Raw genomic sequence first — 9,799 nt, 5'->3', positions numbered from 1 at the left:
GTAATAACGGGCAATCAAAAGAACGTATCTGCACCAAAATGGTATCATTAAAAACATCATCTCGGCACGCAAAAAATAAGCCCTCAATCGACCCCAGATCATGAAAAATGGAGACGCTACGGGTATTGGAAAATTGCACTTTTTTTTTTTGCAAAGTTTGGAAATTTTTTTTACCACTTAGATAAAACGTAAAGTAGACACGTTTGGTGTCTATGAACTCGTAATGACCTGGAGAATCAAAATGGCAGGTCAGTTTTAGCATTTAGAGAACCTAGCAAAAAAGCCAAACAAAAAACAAGTGTGGGATTGCACTTTTTTGCAATTTCACCGCACTTGGAATTTTTTTCCCATTTTCTAGTACACGACATGGTAAAACCAATGATGTCGTTCAAAAGTGCAACTTGTCTGACAAAAAGCAAGCCTTCACATGGTCATATTGCCGGAAAAATAAAAAAAGTTATGGCTCTGGGAAGGAGGGGAGCGGAAAAGGGCAAGGTTGTGAAGGGGTTAAGACAGCATTTTTAGTGGCCATTACCTCAGCCAAAAGAGTGGGGGAGATCCAAGCCCTGTCCATCGGATCCATATCTCCAGATTCTGGATGACCGGATAGTCCTTAACCCCTTAGTGACAGAGCCAATTTGGTACTTAATGACCAAGCCAATTTTTACAATTCTGTCCACTGTCACTTTATGTGGTTATAACTCTGGAACGCCCTAATAGATCCCGCTTATTCTGAGAAAAAATTTTCATGATGTATTGTAGTTCATATTAGTGGTAAAATTTCTTCTATATGACTTGCGTCTATTTATAGAAAACGGAAATATGGCGAAAATTTAGCAATTTTCAAACTTTTAATTTTTATGCCCTTAAATCAGAGAGATATGTCACACAAAATACTTAATAAACATTTCCCACGTCTACTTTACATCAGCAAAACTTTGGAAACAATTTTTTTTTTTTGCTAGGAAGTTATAAGGGTTAAAAATTGACCAGCAGTTCTCATTTTTCCAACAAAATTTACAAAACCATTTTTTTAGGGACCCCCTCACATTTGAAGTGAGTTTGGGGGGTCATTATAACAGAAAGTACCCAAAAGTGACACCATTCTAAAAACTGGGCCTCTCAAGGCTCAAGGTGCGCAAAACCACATTCAAGAAGTTTATTAACCTTTCAGTTGCTTAAATAGAAGTAAAGCAATGTGGAAGGAAAAAAATGAACATTTTACTTTTTTCACAAAAAATTTACTTTGGAACCAATATGTTTTATTTTCACAGGGTATCAGGAGAAAATGAACCACAAAATTTGTTGTGCAATTTCTCCTGAGTACGCAGATACCCCATATGTGGGGAAAAGCCACTGTTTGGGTGCATGGCAGGGCTCAGAAGGGAGGAAGCACCATTTTACTTTTTGAACACAAAATTGGCTGGAATCAATGGTGGCGCCATGTTGCGTTTGGAGACCCCCTGATGTACCTAAACAGTTTAACCCCTTCACCCCGAAGCCTGTTTTCAACTTCCTGACCAGGCCATTTTTTACAATTATGACTACTGTCACTTTATGAGGTCATAACTCTGAAACGCTTCAATGGATCCTGGTGATTCTGAGACTGTTTTCTCGTGACATATTGTACTTTTATGATGGTGGTAAAATTTCTTCGATTTGACTTGCGTTTATTTGTGAAAAAAATGGAAATTTGGCGAAAATTTGGAATATTTAGCAATTTTTGAACTTTGAATTTTTATGCCCTTAACCCCTTACCGGCATCGGACGTACTATACCGTCCGATGCCGGCTCCCCTGCTTTGATGCAGGGCTCCGCGGTGAGCCCGCACCAAAGCCGGGACATGTCAGCTGTTTTGAACAGCTGACATGTGCCCGTAATAGCGATCTGCCCGCACCTATTAACTAGTTAAATGCCGCTGTCAAACGCAGACAGCGGCATTTAACTACCGCTTCCGGCCGGGTGGCCGGAAATGACGTCATCGCCGACCCCCGTCACATGATCGGGGGTCGGCGATGCTTGTGAATGGTAACCATAGAGGTCCTTGAGACCTCTATGGTTACTGATTGCCCGTCGCTGTGAGCGCCACCCTGTGGTCGGCGCTCACAGCACACGTGCAATTCTGCTACATAGCAGCGATCAGCAGATCGCTGCTATGTAGCAGAGCCGATCGTGCTATGCCTGCTTCTAGCCTCTCATGGAGGCTATTGAAGCATGGCAAAAGTTAAAAAAAAAAGTTTAAAAAAATGTGAAAAAAATAAAAAAAAACATAAAAGTTTAAATCACCCCCCTTTCGCCCCAATCAAAATAAATCAATAAAAAAAATATCAAATCTACGCATATTTGGTATCGCCGCGCTCAGAATCGCCCGATCTATCAATTAAAAAAAAGTATTAACCTGATCGCTAAACAGCGTAGCGGGAAAAAAAATTGAAAAGCCAGAATTACGTTTTTTTGGTCGCCGCGACATTGCATTAAAATGCAATAACGGGCGATCAAAAGAACGTATCTGCACCGAAATGCTATCATTAAAAACGTCATCTCGGCACGCAAAAAATAAGCCCTCAACCGACCCCAGATGATGAAAAATGGAGACGCTACGAGTATCGGAAAATGGCGCAATTTTTTTTTTTTTTTTAGCAAAGTTTGGAATTTTTTTTCACCACTTAGATAAAAAATAACCTAGTCATGTTTGGTGTCTATGAACTCGTAATGACCTGGAGAATCATAATGGCAGGTCAGTTTTAGCATTTAGTGAACCTAGCAAAAAAGCCAAACAAAAAACCAATGTGGGATTGCACTTTTTTTGCAATTTCACCGCACTTGGAATTTTTTTCCCGTTTTCTAGTACATGACATGCTAAAACCAATGATGTCGTTCAAAAGTACAACTCGTCCCGCAAAAAATAAGCCCTCACATGGCCAAATTGACAGAAAAATAAAAAAGTTATGGCTCTGGGAAGGAGGGGAGCGAAAAACGAACACGGAAAAACGAAAAATCCCCCGGTCATGAAGGGGTTAAATCAAAGAGATATGTCACAAAAAAATATTTTTTGGTCAGGAAGTTATAAGGGTTAAAAGATGACCTGCGATTTTTCATTTTTTCAATAAAATTTAGGAAACCATTTTTTTTTAGGGACCTCTTCACACTTGAAGTTACTTTGAGGGATCTATATAACAGAAAATACCCAAAAGTGACACCATTCCAAAAACTGCACCCCTCAAGGTACTCAAAACCACATTCAAGAAGTTTATTAACCCTTTGGGTGCTTCACAGGAGCTGAAGCAATGTGGAAGGTAAAAATGAACATTTAACTTTTTAGTCACAAAAATGATCATTCGGCAACAATTTGTTTATTTTCACAAGGATAAAAGGAGAAAATGATCACTAAAGTTGGTGAGCAATTTGTCCTGAATACGCCGATACCCCATATGTGGGGGAAAACCACTGTTTGGGCGCACAGCAGGGCTCAGAAGGGAAGGAGCGCCTTTTGACTTTTTGAACGCAAAATTGTCTGGAATTGAGAGTGGAAGCCATGTTGCATTTGAAGAGCCCCTGATGTGCCTAAACATTGGAAAAGCCCCACAAGTGACCCCATTTTGCAAACTAGACCCTTTAACGAACTTATGTAGCTGTGTGACCACTTTGAACCCCCAGGTGCTTCATAGAAGTTTATAACGTAGAGCCGTGAAAAAAAAAAAAAAAAATCACATTTTTTCCACAAAAATGATCATTTAGCCCCAATTTTTTTATTTTCACAAAGGTAACGGGAAAAAATAAACCACTAAAGTTGTTGCACATTTTCTCCTGAATACGCCGATACCCCATATGTGGGGGGAAAACCACTGTTTGTGTGCACGGCAGAGCTCAGAATGGAAGGAGTGACGTTTTGGATTGCAGACTTTGATGGAATGGTCTGCGGACATCATATTGCGTTTGTAGCACCTGATGTGCCTTAACAGTGGAAATCCTCCACAATTGACCCCATTTTGGAAACTACACCTCTGAATGAATTTAGAGGCATAGTTTTATAGTTATAACTATAATGCTTTTGGCTTTAGTGCATGAATTTATAATGTGGCGGTATGTGGAAGATGTGCTCGGTACATCAGATTATAGATGGGTTATGTCAAAAGGGTATAAACTAATTTTGTTAATTTGTCAACGTGTGGTACGCTTTGAAACAATTCTTAATGCAAAGGCCAGGTTTCTTAGGGCAGGTTTCACAATGGTAAGTTGTGTCCTTTCGGATTCCCCTCTTGGAGCATACTCTGCACCGTTTTTGTGATTGGCCTGTCCTCACTGCTTGGGGAACCTGTCCTGGGAAATGTTGACCTGGGACAATACGGGCTCTATCAGATTCAGAAGTACTGGGGCCCTCACCTCCCCGAGTGCCAAAAACTAGGGCCTTGATGACTTCCTCCTGAAACTGAAGGAAGGTCCCCGTATTGCCTGCAGATCGGGACAGCACAAAGGCATTGTACAGTGCCATCTGTACAATGTGCACGGCCAATTTTTTGTACCATACTTTGGCTTTTCGCATGGCACTGTATGGTTGGAGGACCTGATCTGAAAGATCCACAACCCCATGTACCGATTGTAATCCAAGATATAATCTGGCTTTTGGACTTGTGCTGTGGTCCCACGAACAGTGACAAGGGTGCTGCTGTCACGGTGTATCGTAGTCAGGATAAGGACATCCCTTTTGTCCTTATACTTGACCACCAGCATGTTGTTGCTGCATTGGGCTCTGCTTTCCCCTTTTCTCAGCATTTGCCCAATTAGCGGCTTAGGGAGGCCTCGCTGATTTTTTCGTACGGTGCCACATGCAGCTGTACCTCTGGCAGAGAGGGCCTTGAAGAATGATGCTGGTGTAAAAGTTGTCAATGTAGAGATGATAACCCTTATCCAGCAGTGGGTGCAGCAATTCCCACACAATTTTCCCACTCACCCCCAGGACGGGGGGCATTCAGGGGGGTTAATTGGGGTGTCCTTCCCCTCGTAGACCCTAAATCTGTGGGTGTACCCTGAGGTACTCTCGCACAGTTTGTACAGCTTTATTCCGTACCTTGACCTCTTACTGGGCAGGTATTGTCGGAATTTTAGCCTCCCTTTGAAATGAACGAGAGATTCATCAATAGCGATGTCCCTCTGGGGTATGTACGCCTCAGCAAATTTTCTGCTGAAGTGGTTCAACCACTGGCCGAATTTTATATATTTTTCACAAAAGAAAAACGGACGTCACCAACAATGTGACGTACGCTCCCCTAATGCACTTTTTATGCAAGAAAAAAAAAAAAGAAGCTACCTTCCTATCTATAAAACTACTCTGTACTTTTTTTTTTTCTAAAACAAGATCGGTCGTCACTAATGCTGTCACGCCAGCTGTACTAACACACTACCACTAAAACTACGCTGTACAATTTTTTTTCTCTAAAAGAAGATCGGTCGTCACTAACGATGTGACGCCGGCAACGCTACCTTGCTATGTCAAACTATGCTGCACCAACTACTATTATTTTTTCTAAAAAAAAATTGGACGTCACTTAGACTGCAAAGTCCGCTACACTAACTAGCTAAAAAAGAAAAATTCCCGTGGCGCAGTCTCTGATCAGCAGTGATACTGATCAAAGCACTGCGGACACAGGAAGAGCACGAATGCTCTGCGCTGGACGCCGCGCACAGGAAATAAAGCCCAAAAAATCAGTTTGAGAGGAGGAGGGTACTGGAACAGGGAGGGGGGATGGTAAAGGGGACGTCAAACACCGACGCTGGCTACGGTACTTTGCTGAGCCTGAAACTACACTGTACTAACTATGATTTTTTTTTTTTTTTTTTTAAGAAAAAATAATAAAATCGGACTTCGCTTAACTAGCTAAAAAAAGAAAAAGTCCTGTGGCACAGTCTCTGATTAGCAGTGATACTGATCAAAGCGCTGCGGACACAGGAAGAGCACGAATGCTCTGCGCGGGATGCCGCGCACAGGAAAAAAGCAAAAAAGTGCGCAAAAAAAATCAATTGGAGGGAGGAGAGGGAGTACTGGAACATGGATGGGAAAGGGGAGGGGGAGGTGATGCTGCTGTGATCACAGGAGTCACACAGCAGGTAGATGGCAGCAGAGAGCACAGAGCACGAAGCTGGAGCAGGAGATCAGCACAGGAAGGCAAGATCGCAGGGACGATCGAACTGGCCACCAATGGAATCTTTTCTCAGGTACTCAAAGAGGGGCTTAGACCACCGCTCTGCACGCCAAATCTGAGGTAAAGATGGCGTGCAGGGTGGTGATCGCTATTTTAAATGAACCCCTTTGGCACTGATTGGCTAGAAGCTATTGTTCAATCAGCGCCATAGGGGTTAATCAGGTGAGGTGACGTGGCGATCATCCCACCTACTGTGATGGCTGTGATTGGTGCGACGTCACACAGCACCAATCACAGCCTGTCACATGCTTTTTTTTTTTTTACAACTTCATTGTCAGCTTTGCTGTGATTGGCTGGTGAGAGATCACCAGCCAATCACAGCGATCGCCGACAAGGGGGGGGGGGGGCGGATCAGCCCCGCCTGGTGACGTGCCAGGATGGCCTACTGTTAGAAACAGCAGCACCGTACTAGTACTGCGGTTTGCGGGAACAGAGTTCCTGCAAAGCAGTACTAGTACGGCGCATGTCAGGATGGGGTTAAACCCCCAATTCTAACTCCAACACACCCATAACACTAATCCCAACATTAACCATAACCACAAACCTAACCCTAATCCCAACCCTAACCACAAACCTAACTTTAGCCCAACCCTAATGGAAGTAAATACATTTTTTTTTTTTTTTAGCTATCTAAAGGGAGTGATAAAGGGGGTTTGATTTACATGTTTTTTTTTTTTTTTTTTTTTTTATTGTGATCAATGTGATAGACCCTACAGTGATCAAAATGAACCAATAGGAAAAATGTCTTATTGTTGCCAGGTGCCGGCCGGCAGATCTCGGCGAGCGCACTTCGCATGTGCCTGCCGTTTTCTCCCGGAAGATGCCAACGGAGGTACCCGGGGGGGGGGGGGAGGGGTGGGCGGAAGAATCAGGGGACCCTATTTCTCACTCCTCTGATGTGCGATCACATCAGAGGAGAGAGAGCTTAAATAGAAAATCTGACTTTTTTTTTGCGGACGCTGTTATACAGTTAATAACGGCGATTGCAACCCCAGGGTCGGTAAAAAACGACCCGAATCATGTTCTCAGGGACTCAGCTACCCCTGGAAGCCGAAACCCAGGAGAAATTTCGACTTTAGGGGGCGCTATACCCTTATTCCTCAGTGCCGTTAGAAAGCAGCGCTGTGATTTAAGTACCCTTAACTACCGTCGTTAAAAGGCATATTGGTGGTCGTTAAGGGTTTAAATTAGATCTGGCCTTTCTACCCAAGGTAGTGTCTACCCAGAACCTAATCCAGGAAATAATCTTACCAACATTTTGTGATCATCCTACAAACCAAAAGTAGTCCCTCTTTCATGCCTTGGACGTAAGGCAGGCGGTCATTGGGTACTTAGTGGCCACTCAGAGTTGGAGGTAGGATTCTAATCTGGTTGTTTCATTACGGGGGCAAAAAGCTTCCAAGCCCACTATAGCAAGGTGGATCATTTGAGCAAGATCCCTAGCGTACAGTTCAGAGGAGATATCCCCTCTAGAGAACCTAAAGGCCCACTCGACTAGAGCAGTCTACACCTCCTGGGCTGAGAGAGCGGGAGCATCAGTCGAGCAGATTTGTAGGGCTGCAACCTGGGCCAGATTGAACACATTTTAGCACTGTAAATTGGACGTGTTGTCAGGTCAACAGAGTGCTTTTGGATGGAAATTTCTCCAGGCAGTGGTCCAAACGTAAGAAGGTACTTTGGTATTCTCCATGGTGCGGTCAGGAGAGACATCCTGGAAAACGGGTATTAGACCTACTCGTAATTATGTTTCCAGGAGTCCATCTTGACAGCACGGTTAGTTACCTCCCTGTTCGGATTGTTTCATGTCTTAATATGATATCGGTTGAAATAAGTGTGTTAAGTTGCATCAATCATGGTGGGGTACTAGTTAAAACACTGAGGGAGGTGGGTGGGGAGGGGCCTTTTAACCTCTTCTGTCCCTGTAAGGAGGATGACCTCCTTGGTGCAGTCAGGATGGACTCCTGATAGTATAATTACCGGTAGGTCTTATATCCATTTATTTTTTTCGTCTCAGCAAAATAATTATTTCGACATAATGGGGTATTTAGTATGAAGCAATGCACAGATGGAGGTTTGAGAAGCTTAAGCAATAACCCCCTTCCTCCCCTCCAAAAAAGGAGCAATTTGAGATATCCGCACACGATGTCTTATGGACGCTTGCATACCTACACTGTGTAAGAGAAGACACTTCAGCAAAACACCGCCTGGAGAATCATTAGGTCGCTTTAGCAGCCTGACGTGGTTACAAGAGGCTGAAAAAGGCGGCACGTGCACAGCAGGATGTTTTCATGTTGCAGGGCACATGGTCAAAATTTGTAACATTTATTGTGTGCTTTTTCAGGTTGACACCTGATACAATCACACCAGACACTGCACAAAACCTTAGAACAGGGTCTGCTTGGGAGGGGGGCGATTGATAGAGCTTCTCGGACCTCCATCTGTGCATCGCCTCATACTAAATACCCCAGTATGGTGTATTCGGCATGTGTCGTATTATAACTTAGTTTTAATGTGACTGTAAATTCTACCTGTAATACTGCAGCTGACCACATGGGGCGCTATTGATAAATTCAGAAAATGAGACATCTTCGTGTTCTTGCACGGAGCGGCCGCAGGTCGAACATGACAGCCTCATATCGATCTGTTAGACTAATGGATTAGATGAGATGATCGGCCGGACGATGAGATTGTCACGCTGGCATGATCCCAGAACACCCCTAAATTCTAACCTGTATTTCTAGTGCATGGGAGGGTGCACAGCCTGTATAATTGTGCTCATGGTCCGGTAGCTTCTTTTCCTGTTGTAGACACATATGTTTATGGCTTATCTCTGGATCAGAGTGGCAGATGATGGGGGTGACTGGAGAAGTATCTACAGCCGTGAAAGACCACAAGGAAAACTGCCCCATGGACAAAGCACGAGAAAATGGGAAAGTTTAGTTACAGATATTCAAATAAATTGCTTCCCAAGCACCAGAGAAACATGTCGGCTTAATTCTCCTCACCTTGGTATGTCAGGCTTGACATGTCACTCTCAGCAAGGAGAAACTTTACCCTTTAGTCCCGGTCGGATGCCTCTCACCCAGCAAAACCGGATCCCACACTTTGCACTGACGAGGGGGAGCACCCTGAAACAGTATCTGCAAATTGAGATTTTGGTTTAGGCTTTTATCCCAAGTTATGGGACAAGGCTCGTTGGAGAGTGGATATTAATTTGTAGGACTGCAACTTCCAACAGGTGGTGCTTGCGTTCTAGCCCTCCTCCTCTCTGAAGAGACAATTTGGACTGAGGCGTCGTGTTATTTTTTACTGCGTTGCCGTAACCCCCCCACAAAAAAAAAAAAAAAAAATCATTTCAGCGCTTATATGGATGGCAATAAAAACGCTGAAAGTAATCTGTCTCTGACAACATGGACTTCACATAAACCTCAAGGGATAAGTCACAGGAACCACAATTCCTGATCTGAACTTTTTCTCCTAATGGCCCCATCTCTAAGTCTGACAGTTCTCCTGAGATTTGAGGAATCCTTTATAAAAAAAAAAAAAAAAAAAAAAAAAAGTAAATCTCAGTGGTCCAGACTTCCATAGTAGGTCACTGT

This window comes from Ranitomeya imitator, chromosome 1 (genome assembly GCF_032444005.1).
Source record: "Ranitomeya imitator isolate aRanImi1 chromosome 1, aRanImi1.pri, whole genome shotgun sequence".
NCBI lineage: Eukaryota > Metazoa > Chordata > Amphibia > Anura > Dendrobatidae > Ranitomeya > Ranitomeya imitator.
This window is presented reverse-complemented; position numbering follows the sequence as displayed.